Source organism: Paramormyrops kingsleyae, chromosome 3 (assembly GCF_048594095.1).
Source record: "Paramormyrops kingsleyae isolate MSU_618 chromosome 3, PKINGS_0.4, whole genome shotgun sequence".
NCBI lineage: Eukaryota > Metazoa > Chordata > Actinopteri > Osteoglossiformes > Mormyridae > Paramormyrops > Paramormyrops kingsleyae.
The window spans coordinates 36,149,828-36,163,596 of NC_132799.1; the positions used below are offsets into that span (position 1 = coordinate 36,149,828).

Sequence of the window (13,769 nt, forward strand, 5' to 3'; positions counted from 1 at the left end):
CAAGGTAAGCCTGAGGATCTCGCTCTGAGAACAGTACGTCAGGACATTAGAGTTATTCATGGTACATCAGTCACATTTACTATATCCCCTGCTGGTCAACCCCAGAAGACTTTCAGAATCCAGGGCGCATTTACTGCTGAGCAATTGGGCCTAGCGGAACACACTTATGCCGTTAAATCGCTGCAAAGGAAATACAGGCACTTACGGGGGTTGCCACTTCAAGCATTCAAAAATGCCCACCCTCTGGTGTTGATTGGGTCCGACTACCCCCACTTGATTACACCAGTGGAGCCTGTGCAGTTAGGACCACCCGGGGGACCAGCCGCAGTAAAGACTAGGCTGGGTTGGACCCTCCAGGGACCTACCAAGCTCATTCAGCAGCAGCTCCAGCCCACGCAGTGCTTACATGTATCCACCTCAACACCATCTGTGGATTTAATGCAACATGTTGAAAGACTCTGGCAACTGGATGTGTTGCCTTACAGGAGTGAGAAGCTTGTTACCCGATCCAAACAAGACCAAGAAGCGATGAGGTTGCTGGAGGAAAAAACAGCACGGGTAGAAGTGGAAGGAGTCCTGCGTTATGTCACCCCATTGTTATGGGTCAGGAACATGCCCGAACTCAAGGCACCGAAGGAAGCTGTGCTAGCACATCTCCGTAGCACAGAAAGACGCTTGCTTAAAGAGCCAAAGAAAGCAGCCGCCTATTGTGACGAAATGCACAAGTTGGAGCAAGCGGGATATGTCGTTAAAGTCTCGGAGGACGAGCTGGACCAAACCGGTGAGTCCTGGTACATACCCCACCATATTGTGAGTCACAATGAGAAAAATCGGATAGTCTTTAATTGTTCCTTCACCTACCAGGGCAATAACCTTAATGACCTGCTTCTGCCTGGCCCGACCTTAACCTCAAGTCTGTTAGGTGTCCTGCTGAGATTCCGGGAACATTCTGTAGCCTTCAGCAGTGATATCAAAGGCATGTTCCATCAAGTGAGGCTACTCCCCGAGGACAAGCCTCTTCTGCGTTTTCTATGGAGGAACCTACAGAAAGAAGACCCACCCAGTATATACGAGTGGCAGGTTCTCCCTTTTGGGACCACCTGTAGCCCCTGCTGTGCTACATTTGCTCTCCAGAAGCACGTGTTTGACCACACTCAGCCAGGGGAAAATCTCCGGATGGCAGTGGAACGCTGCTTCTATGTGGACAACTGCCTGAGGAGCCTGCCTTCCAAAGATATAGCCAAACACTTAGTCGATCAGTTGCAAACGGTGCTAGCTGCAGGAGGGTTTGATCTTCGTCAGTGGGCTAGTAACACGCCGGAAGTCATTAGTCACTTGCCAGAGGAATCAAGGTCAGACAGCAGTGTGCTGTGGCTTAATGGGGCAGGGGTGGATCCCCAAGAGCAAACCCTGGGTCTTCGCTGGTCATGTCATTCTGACACCCTGGGATACAAATGCCGCCTGGTGGAATATCCCACCCCGACTATGAGAAATATATACAGAGTGCTGGCCAGTCTGTATGACCCTTTAGGCTTCCTTACCCCCTTTACCACTAGGGCCAAGACTTTGGTGCAGAACCTGTGGAGTAAACAGAGAGAATGGGACGACCCATCCCTGCCAGAGGATGCTCTTCAGGCATGGTCGGCATGGATAGAAGAGCTACAGCATCTCCCACAGGTAACCTTGCCTCGTTGTTATGTAAGCCCTGCAATCGACTGTTCCAGTAGTCACCAAACCATACATATCTTCTGTGATGCTTCGGAGCGGGCATATGGCTCCGTTGCTTACTTACGGACTGAAGGTACCCAGGGACAGGTGGAAGTGGCATTCCTGACTTCTCGATCTAGGGTGGCCCCCAAGCGTCAGCTATCAATACCCCGATTAGAGCTGTGCGCTGCATTGACGGGCAGCCAGTTAGCAGCACTTCTATTGAAGGAACTTACCATAACCATACAGGATGTGATTCTCTGGACTGATTCTACGACAGTGCTCACCTGGCTCCAGTCGGATTCGTGCCAGTTTAAGGTGTTTGTCGGCACCAGAGTGTCAGAAATCCAGGAGCTGACCGATGCTAGAGCCTGGCGTTATGTTGACTCGGCCAGTAACCCAGCAGACGACATAACCCGGGGGAAGACCTTGAGGGACCTGGCAGGAGGAAACCGTTGGCGTGACGGACCCGCCTTTCTAACGCATTCTCCAGGACTTTGGCCCACCAAACCAGATGCTGGAGGTCAGGGAGATTCCTCCGAACTACGGAAACCCATTTTTTGTGGTTTAACGGAGGTGGCTACTAACCCCCCATTGCCAGACTATGAACAGTTTTCCTCCTTCAGAGGGCTGGTTGAGGAAGTCGCCTTATCCCGCCATGGGGCGGTAGGTGAGCAGCCTAGTCCTTCTGCTGAAGACTATCAAGCAGCAGAGAGAGACATTCTTAGGCAAGCTCAATTAGACAGCTTCAAGGATGACTACAACTACCTGGCAGCAGGGAAACTGGTATCCTCTACTAGTCGGCTGGTCACGCTAGCACCGGAATATGACCTATCAGTGCGATTAATCCGTGTAGGAGGTAGGCTCCGCCGCAGTGATGAGCTTGAACGAGATGCCATTCACCCAATAGTACTAGATCCAGCCCACAAAGTCACTAAGTTGATAATCCAGGACACTGACAAAAGCCTTAAGCATCCAGGCGCAGAACGTCTTTTTGCGGAGCTTCGGCGAAAATACTGGATCTTACATGGACGAGAGGCCGTTAAGCGGCATCAGCATTCTTGTCCCGACTGTCAGAGATGGCGAGCAAGCCCATCTGTGCCCAAGATGGCAGACCTACCCCCTGCCCGGCTGCGGCTGTTGAAGCCCCCGTTTTTTTCAACAGGCGTGGACTGCTTTGGGCCCTTCAGGGTACGGATCGGGAGGCGCAATGAGAAACGATGGGGGGTGTTGTTCAAATGCCTGACCACAAAGGCTGTCCATGTAGATATCCTATCTAACTTGGACACCGACTCATTCTTAATGGGCCTCCGCCGATTTATTGCCCGAAGAGGAAAACCAGCAGAGCTCTTATCGGATCAGGGTACAAACTTTAAAGGAGGTGAGAAAGAGCTCCAAGAGGCATTTCAGTCATTGCACCCACTACTACAACAGCAATTAGCTAAGCATCAAATCAGTTTCCGATTCAATCCCCCCGGTGCACCTCACTTTGGAGGGGTCTGGGAACGAGAGATCAGGTCGGTCAAGGCCGCATTATATGCCACTGTACAAGCCCAAACAGTTACAGAAGAGGTCCTAAGAACGGTTCTAGTGGAAGTGGAAGGGATTCTAAATTCCAAGCCACTGGGATACGTATCAACCGATATTGCTGATCCTGACCCAGTTACCCCAAACCTTCTGCTGATGGGGCGGCTTGACCCGTCCTTGCCTCAGGCAGTGTACACCGAAACCGAGCTCATAAGCCGCCGTCGCTGGAGGCACTCACAGGTTCTTGCAGATCAATTTTGGGCACATTTTATTAAATATTATCTCCCTGCTCTTCAGATTCGTTCTAAGTGGCAAAGGGATGCCCCCCAACTGCAGTTGGGTGCAGTAGTTTTGATAGTGGACCCGCACCTGCCAAGAGCACTCTGGCCAGTCGGCCGTGTTACCAAGATCATCCCAGGAGTAGACGGACGAGTTCGAGCAGCAGATGTTCAAGTGAAGGATAAAACTTACACCAGGCCCGTTGCTCGACTTATCCATCTCCCCGCTATTCCAGACACATCTTCAGACCAGGGCAGCCCCTTCTGAATTAGACAAATTTGACAATGCAAATTTGGGGGCGGCTGTGCTGAAGGGCTGCGGGTTTAGTCCGCTTATTCCGCTCAGCATGCAACCTGCGAGTCCCGCCCAGTTCCTGCTGTCATTGGACGACTTACGGAGATACGGGACAAATGGGGAATCGGACTGAGGCAAGCGTAAGCTGGACATTACCCCCCGCCATGTTTTTCTTTCTTCGTCTAGAGCGTGGGTTTAGTTAGATCGGAGAAGGAAGGGAGATATACCGTGCTGGGTATATTTTGTTGTGTGCGTTCAGATACCCGTAAGTTCATATATGTGCATTATACGAGAGTGTTTTATGTCGGGATACCATATACCATTAATGGTAAATGAGCCCTTTGATGCGGCGAACGTTCTATTTTGATGATTTGTTACTTAGATTTAGGTTGCGTTTACCTTGAATGTCATGCGATGCCTATGTTTATTATAGACGGTCTATATTTACCTACTTATTTATCCCAGCAAGTTTTATTTATATTACGTTGTGTATTACCATTTATAGATGCTTGTTAATTCAGCTTGCGGGATGGCGGCTTAAGTTACCGTAAGATAACGGTGAAGGTAGAACTGTTTATTTGATACTGGAATCTGTATATAGATAACATTTATATTCCTATTCTATTTTTCTTATTTTTACTTTCAGAACCACACACACATACACGCAGAAATATACATATAGATATATAGAAAGTTCCGAGCATTGTTAAGCTCTTGATTAAAGACTCCGGAGAACATATTTTTTCTGCGTTCTCATTGGATGCATCGCAGTGGTCACACCTCTACCACCAGACAGTGATAAAGGGCTAATCCTGTATAACACTGCTCAACCTGCGTCATCCTTGCCAAAGCAGCTGTCACGCTCGGAGACGGCGAGCAGGGAAGCAGGCGAATGGCAGCCAGAACCTCGGGTATACGTGGGTTTATTGCACGACAGACGGACAATACTCGACAATACAACAATGACTGATCTGGGGATGACTGACTCTGACAAGGACTAAATACACTAGACAAGCTGAGGGAAACGAGCAACAGGTGAGATCCATCAGGGAAGAACACGAGGTAATGAGGGGGGCGTGGCACACATCGGGATCGTACGGAGCAGGGTGTGACAGAACCCCCCCCCAAAGGCGCGCACACCAGGCGTGCCAGAGGAGAGGCGACGGACGAGACGAACCGGGAAAACAGGACCTGGAAAACAAAACGCAAAAACATCAACGGGGAACCGGAAACAAGACAGAGACACAGAACAGGAACAAGGACGAAAAGAAAGACAGGACCCGACAAAGGACGGGGAACGCGGACAGACAAACCAAGAAGGGAGACACAGAAGGGGAGAAAGGCGGAACAAAAGGGACAGGAGTGAACGGAGGAGGAACAAAGGGACGAGGAGCAGAAACAGGCGGGACAAAGGGAAAGGGAGGAGGAAAAAGGGGAGCACGAGGGAGCCCAGGTGGGCGACGGGTAGCGGCCGGAGGGGCCGCAGGGGAGAGGGAGGAGGGAGCAGGAGGGGACCACCCAGGGGCCAAGGGAACGGGACGAGGGAGTGACGGAGGGGACACGGAGGGAGCAGGAGGGAACACCAGTGAAGGCAGGCAGGAGGGGGAAGCCGCGGCAGGCGGAGGCGCAGCCGGAGCCGGCGAAGGCGCCGTCCGACGCTCAGCCGGAGCAGGGGGGCCCGGAGGCGGCCGACATGGACCCGGAGGCGGGACCGAGGACCGGCACCGAGGATCCAGGGGGGGGCCCGGAGGGGACCGCCGACCCCGAGCCGGAGGACCCACAGGCAGCCACCGAGCCACAGCCAGGGGCCGAACGGGCGAGCCAGGGGGCAGGGCGGGCGGGACCCGGGCCCTACGCCTATGTCCCCGCCCCTTGCTGGAGACGGAGAGGCGGGGTCCTGGGGGGCGTCGGCCTTGACGGGGTAATGACGAGGGAGTCAGGGCCTCAGGCAGGGCCGCGGGCAGGACGGGAGAGGCGGCCTCAGGCAGGGCCGCGGGCAGGACGGGAGAGGCGGCCTCAGGCAGGGCCGCGGGCATGTGTCCAGCAGGGGGCGCCTCGGTGGGCGTGGGTGCAGGCGGAGGCGGCACCGGGACCTCAGACGCAGCTGCAGGCACCACCAGCACGTGGCCAACAGGGGGCGCCGCAGCAGGCGGCACCACCAGCACGTGGCCAACAGGGGGCGCCGCAGCAGGCACCACCAGCACGTGGCCAACAGGGGGCGGCGCAGCAGGTAACCATCGTGCGGCCAGCAGGGGCCACCTGGGCAGGCGCCTCGGGTGTCCGGTCAGCAGGGGGCGCCGCCAGCACGCGACCAGCAGGGAGCGCCACAGCGGGCGCCGCCATCACACGGCCAGCAGGGGGCGCAACCGCAGCCACCTCAGGCAGTTCAGGCGCCGGCAGGACAGGCGAGACGGGCAATTTAAGAGCCGGCAGGACAGGCGAAACGGGCAGGTCAAGAGCCGGCAGGACAGGCGAAACGGGCAGGTCAAGAGCCGGCAGGACAGGCGAGACAGGCAGTTCAGGTGCCGGCAGGACAGGCGAGACAGGCAGTTCAGGTGCCGGCAGGACAGGCGAGACAGGCAGTTCAGGTGCCGGCAGGACAGGCGCCGCCGTCACATGGCCAGCAAGGGGCACCTCGAAGGGCACCTTGGGTGTGCGGCCAGCAGGGGGCGCCTCGGCGGGCGCCGCAGTCACTTGGCCAGCAGGGGGCGCCGCAGCGGGCACCGCCAGCACGCAGCCAGCAGGGGGCGTCGCAGCAGGCGCCACCATCACGTGGCCAGCAGGGGGCGTCGCAGCGGGCGCCACCATCACGTGGCCAGCAGGGGGCGCCTCGGCGGGCACCGTAGGCGTAGCGGTGGTAGCTGCAGGCGTGCGACCAGCAGGGGCCGCCTGGGCAGGCACCTCGGGCGTCCGGTCAGCAGGGGGCGCCTCGGCGGGCGCCGCCAGCACGCGACCAGCAGGGGGTGCAACCGCGGCGGGTGCCGCCATCTCGCGGCCAGCCGGGGGCACCGCGGCGGGTGCCGCAGCCAGAGTGGTGGCAGCTGCAGGGACTGCAGGCAGAGCAGGCAGGACAGGCGGGTCAAGCAGGACAGGCGAGTCAGGCTGGACAGGCGGGTCAGGCGGTGCTGCAGGCAGATCGGCGGCGGCAGCAGGCAGTGCAGCCGCGGGCAGAACGGCGGCGGCAGCAGGCGGTGCCGCGGGCAGAGCGGCGGCATCAGCAGCCGGCGGTGCCGCGGGCAGATCGGCGGCAGCTGCAGCAGGCGGTGCCGCGGGCAGATCGGCGGCAGCTGCAGCAGGCGGTGCCGCGGGCAGATCGGCGGCAGCTGCAGCAGGCGGTGCCGCGGGCAGATCCGGATCAGCCAGGTCCGGAGCAGGCAGGAGGGGTGCCGAGCGCGTTGGCGCTGTCCCTTTAAGGGCTTTGGGCACCCGGGGAACAGCGTCCCACACGGCGCGTATCCCGCCTAGACCCAGGCGCGCCGGCCGGTAAAAGTAAGCCTCCAAAGGAGGCGGCTTCTCCGGGTGGAAGCTGGCCAGGCTGGTAGCGGCGGTGTCATCCCAGGCGGGGAGGAGAGAGCAGGCTCCCAGGAAGAGCGATGGAGTCTCCTCCTGCTGCTTCTCCCCTCGCTCGGGGAGCCGGCGCTGTAGCCGACGGAGGCATTTCCGGGCTTTGGTTAGCGGGTAGTTCTGCCCCGACGGGCGCTCTTTCTGGAGCAGGTCCCGGCCCCGGCTAGCCAGCTCCAGGGCTACCGGGTCTTCCTGGACCTCGGGCTGGGATTGCCAGTACACGAAGGCTTGCAGCAGTCCGAGCCGGTGGTGCTCGGACTGCTGCTTCGTGCTTTCGGGGAGATCAGTCATTCTGTCACGCTCGGAGACGGCGAGCAGGGAAGCAGGCGAATGGCAGCCAGAACCTCGGGTATACGTGGGTTTATTGCACGACAGACGGACAATACTCGACAATACAACAATGACTGATCTGGGGATGACTGACTCTGACAAGGACTAAATACACTAGACAATAGAGTTGTGACGTTCGCGAACGAACCGATTCTTTTGAACGGCTCATAAACATGAACGATGGGAGCCGAGTCGCGGCTGGAGGGGAGCCGTTCTTTCTGTCGTTCTTTTTTTCCTATGCGTGTTTCACACAGATGCACACAAATTAGCTCCTCCGCGAGACAGAACAGTTATAGGGGGAGGGGCGCACCCAGCGCAGGGGTGCTACTGCCTAACAGCATGATGATAGTTGTGCACGCATCCTTCACTTCCACATTGTGTGGAAGTGTTTGTAGTAAAAGCTGTTTTGCACAGAAATTCATTGCAGCCGGCTTTGTTTTTGATGTTTATTTGTGAGTAGGTATTGTATGAATAACATAAGTCAACGTAGCTTTACACATACACACACTTTGTACTAAAGGTAAATCCAAAATAGTGATGTCACTGTCTAAGCAGAGGGATGTTGTGCAACCATATGGAATATAGTACACACATGACAAATGAGGTAATAATCAATATTTCAGAATAATTCAAACTCAAATATTGGTGTGTGATATCTGAGTTTTAATTATTTGACTACAAATCTCACCTCATCATTCCTCCCAGTGATTATTTCCAGGATAAACTGAGATGCCCCCAAGCTGGCTTCTTAAAACTGACTAAATATTTAAAAAGAGCCAAAAGAGCCGTTCTTTTGAACGGCTCTTTGAAAGGAACGGATCGCCAAGATCCGGATCCCCTCAAAGAGCCATAAATCCCATCACTACTAGACAAGCTGAGGGAAACGAGCAACAGGTGAGATCCATCAGGGAAGAACACGAGGTAATGAGGGGGGCGTGGCACACATCGGGATCGTACGGAGCAGGGTGTGACAGCAGCTCTATTAATGTGCATTTAATAAAATGAAAGCAACTATTTTGGAGAACAATCTGCAACAACTTGGTATTAATGCTCATGATCAAGAGTCTTCAATCTGAAAAAGACATCTTACAGTGTGAGTCACACAACAATCATTCTACACACAGTTGGTATCGTCCATTCAGCCTTAAAAGATCTGTGAAGGTCTGCTATTATATTAAAGCAGAGACTGACATTTCATCACAGAGTGCCTTCACTTTTAATGCATTTGTTCAGCTTGTTCGTGTCTTACCTCCATTTTGCCTACAGTTCTGGTATGTTTATATCTATGACTGACTGAATCAATTTAAAACAATGAACAGTTAAAATGATTATAAACATATGTGACAATATATAACAAGGACTATAGACCATGAAAAGATTTGCCTTTTTTGTGTATAAAGAAGTTTTTTTCCCATGATTTATAAACGCCTCATGTTTCCTCTGCAGTTATGATGTCAGTCAGAAGATATTTTGCATTTCATCTCATGCCTCAGTGCTCTGGGAGGGTTTATATTCCAGGAGGTTTAACACTTCATGACTGACAGCTGCCCTTCATCACAACAGACTCCAAACAAACATGACTTTGATCAGCCTCAGCATCTTGCTTTTCATCCTCACTCACGGTAAAACAGAACAAGTCTGACAAGCTTGTCTTTTTGCAACACATTTCTTGATGAACTGTGAATTTTTCTAAACATTTAAATGTCTGAAGATTCTTAGTGTGGTAATTTTGTATGTTAATTCAGTTGTTCATATGTTTTTATTTTGTGTGTATTTTCAGAATCCAGAGGACAAGTGACTGTGACTCAGACTCCAGAGCTGATATCAGCTTCCTCAGGACAGACAGTCACTATAAACTGTAAAACCAGCAGCCCAGTGCTCGATGCTGGGACCTCTATTCCTCGCATGGCCTGGTACCAGCAGAAACATGGAGAAGCTCCTAAACTTTTGATCTATTATGCAAGTACCCGTAACTCTGGGATTCCGTCTCGATTCACTGGCAGTGGATCTAGTACTGACTTCACTCTGACCATCAGTGGAGTCCAGGCTGGAGATGCAGGAGATTATTACTGTCAGTGTGAACATGGAGGTGGTGTGTTCACACAGTGATACAGAGCCGTACAAAAACCTCCCTCAGTCAGACTGCACAGTGACTGCACTGCTGCAGCTGGGACTCACTGCAGGTGCTGAGACGCAACGTCAGGACTTGAGGACCCCATAAAGCCGATTAGTTAATAGTTGTTTTATTTATTAGTATCAATAATCCCAAACCAACGTGACCTGACAGAGATACAGCAGATCCACTTACACCCTGATACAGCTGGTGACTGGAAAGCGGAGACACAGAGACTCAGTGTGTAACACTGTTACCTCACACCTGCAGGGTTGGGTTTCATATCCTGCCTCTGTTCTTTGTGGGGGGGCTTGCATGTCCCCCCCATGTTGTATAAATTTTCTCTGTCACATCCACTGTTATTACCTATGCAGTGAAATTGAAATGAGAATGAACAATTATAATTCTGAAAAAAACAATGAATGGTTCTAGTCATATCAGTTTGCATGTTCTCCTCATGTCATCGTGGGGTTTCCTCTGGGTTTTGTGAATGAATGGTGTGTGAGTGAGCCCTGCAATGGGCTGAACCCCCGACCTGGATTGTTCCTTGCCTTATGCCCGTAGCTTCTGGGATAGGCTACGGACCCCCTGCAACCCAGTAGGATAAGTAGTTTGGAAAATGGATGGATATCGTCAGTCAGATCCAGGTTGAAGATCATTATTGAGAGGATTAACTTGATCACACAATTTTACTGAGCTATAAGGGAAATATCAAATTTCACCATTAAGACGCGCAGAATAATCCATCCCTCTATCTATTTTCTGTAACCACTTGTCCTATTCAGGAGGTTAAGAGCCTGTCCCAGAGGTTACGGGCACAAGGCAGGGAATATCCCATCACAGGGCACAACCACACACCATTCACACCGATGGGTAATTCGGTACCTCCAGGTCACCTCAGCACGGTTTGGGACTTTTTAGAAAATCCCACAACTCAGAGAGAACATGCAAACTTCACACACATGGAGCCAAGGCAGACACTCAAACCCGAGTCCCAGGGGTGAGAGGAAGCAGTGCTGACCACTGCACCATCATACTGCCCAGATAACTGTTGTGTGTGTGAGTTTCTGTGCGGCGGCAGCCAGTGACCGGGGCTGATGGGTAATAAAGCCCCCCCATCCAGTACAGGACCACAGTAAGCATGGAGCCTCTCAGGAAGCACAGGGCGCTGGGCAGATACACCATGGATGGGACGCTGGTCCATCAGAGGACACACACTACAGTCAAATTAAAGACACCAGGTTTCCTAAATGCATGTATTTCAACTAGGGGATGGATTACTATGAGAAACCCACATCAATACAAAGAGAATATGAAGACGCACAGAGACAGGGCTGGGAACTGAACCCACAACCACTGAGGTGAGAAACCACAAGGCTGCCGTCTGAGCCAGAAAAACACGTGCTGCCAATATTGTGCAGCACAATGTCGTTTCTATGCAAATTCTCTGTCTGGTTACAGTAGGTTTACGTAAAGGATGCTGTTATTTGACATTTGGTTACCCAATAATTCTAAAGATTTGTGGTTTCTGTCTGTTGAATGTAAATTCTGATAACATATAGGCTTATTATAAGCAAACAACGTAAGTTGAAAACATCAGTTTAAACGACATCACGAAGGAATTCCGGAAAACCACTAACTTCACTGTTTAACTGTATTCGTTTTAACAGAATTGCAGATAGAATTTAATGTTATTTTTCTAAACAATGCTGATTTTTACAGTTAGTGTTATAAATCAGTTTTTCATCAATTAACAGGGAGAGAAACATACCTGCAACTTGTTTCTTCTTAATTGCGGGTGTTAATAGCTGCAGAGTAATCGTCCATTAATGTATAACTACGAGGAGAAACGCGGCTGTAGCGCTGGGAGGTTTTTGTACGGCGTGTCAATCAGATTCAGTCACTGTGGTGGACTTTCGGCGGCGGGACCAGACTGGATATTGGGCTTATTGGCAGTAAGTATCCAGCTTTTAATCTATGATATGCAAATAGAAATCATTGCAATCCATACAAACTTTATTACTGTAAATGCTAAGATGCTCTGATTTTATCGTGAAGATCAAGGTAAGCGATAAGTGGTGTTTTAAGTGAATCGCGCGATGCATATGAAAAATGTATACTTCTTCATCCATCTTTCACCCGATTAGCTCAGATAAGGTATCGCAGACCTATTATTTCTTAATATGTTAGCCTAATAATCGTAATGTTGTGTAAACAGCACCTTAATCTTTCAGCGTATTGAGAATAGAATTAAACAGAATAGTTAATTAATTAATCCCCTTTGGGAAATTCTCTTTTTAACTTTCCCCGATCTTGCTTTCCATACAGGTGACAGAAAACTGACAGAAAATGTTACTATAGCAGGACGTAGGCTGTGTTATATTATATGAATATGGTTTTTTTTATTATAATTTTATAGGATTCGGATCAGTCGTGTCTGTTGCGTTTACCGGCCAATTAAGGGGTTTGTGACAAATGGATCTTATTCGGAAGTAAATGCAAACCTAAACTGACAATAAAAATTGTATAATTTTTCTCGTAAATTTCCGTATACACTACTTTTGTAGTTTATAATTAATGTTTGCGGTGATGTTTCTTTGCTGTGTTATATTAGTGAACAGACTGGGTAGGCTATACAGTATGTTGATATGTTATTTCGGTTACTGTCTAATTGTATCGATAAAGGGTCAGGAAGGTATGAGGAATAGATACATTTAATTGTAATAATAAATCGAAACTAATACGAGCAATTGTGATATACTTCGCCCACATTGTTCCATTCGTGTATTGTATACATTTGTTTAAAAAAAAAAAAAATATATATATATATATATATATATATATATATATATATATATATATATATATATATATATATATATATATATATACACTAAAAAACCTTTTTTCAAAAAATGAATTAAACTGATCGTGGTGTGGAAAATAATGTTGCACGAATTCTCTGCATGTGATCATTACACCATTGCCCTCCACACTGTAAATAATATATCAAACAGAATATATTGTAGATTTTACAGTAATCATGTTATGATGAATTTTTTAATGTTATTTTTAAAAAAATTGCATTGGACTCTAACCTAAAGCCTCTTTGGTGCCACCTAGATGATAGAGCCCCCATCCTGACGGTCCTGCCCCCCTCCACTGTGGAGGTGTCCAGCAAGAACACGGCCACCCTGATGTGTCTGGCCAACAAGGGCTACCCCTTCGACTGGAAGCTGAGCTGGAAGGTGGACGGTAACAGCAAATACTCGGAGACGAGCCGCGGGCTCCTGCAGAAGGACGGCCTCTACAGCTGGAGCAGCAGCCTGAGCCTCACTGCGGACGAGTGGAAGAAGGCGGGCTCAGTGGTCTGTGAGGCCCATCAGGGCTGCCAGGCTCCTGTCACTCAAATGCTGAGGGGGGGCGACTGTTCAGAGTAGATGAGCTCAGCTTCACCTGTGTTGAGCGGCTGATTACTGTGTTTTTACTGTGCTGTGCTACACGCTTCAGATTTACTAACTGAATATATATTGTGCTTTGCTTGATCCATGAGTGAATATCTTTACTGATATTTTATTAGTTTTGGTGTCTCCTTGTATTATCTTGTGTGTTTTATTCCTGAATGTTGCATATATAAATAAAGATTTTATGTTGTCTGATAATCTGACCATCATCATAACTGGTTATTTTAACATGCACATGGTGATACCATCATGACACAGAACATGATCCTGAACCTTTCAATCTAGATTTTGTAAGTCTGAATACAAATCTTGTGTTAGAAATACAAAATCTCACCTAATATATGTGGAAAATAAAATATTAATACATTGAGGAACTTTTAATTTATGTTTGAAAAGGTTCATACTGAGCAGTTCCTCTATAACAGTTTTGCAAAACACATCATGGGCTCATATATAAAATGGATAGAACACATTTGAAATTAAACCCACTT

At 50.1% G+C, this 13,769-nt stretch overlaps 1 long non-coding RNA gene across 1 annotated transcript; it reads left to right on the plus strand.

Moving 5' to 3' along the window:
• Nucleotides 1-7,665: 7,665 nt before the first annotated feature.
• On the plus strand, nt 7,666-13,476 carry LOC140588282 (uncharacterized). The gene is made up of 5 exons (XR_011989632.1): nt 7,666-8,595; nt 9,148-9,323; nt 9,482-11,175; nt 11,572-11,769; nt 12,938-13,476. It is a non-coding gene; the product is annotated as an uncharacterized lncRNA (long non-coding RNA).
• Nucleotides 13,477-13,769: the final 293 nt, after the last annotated feature.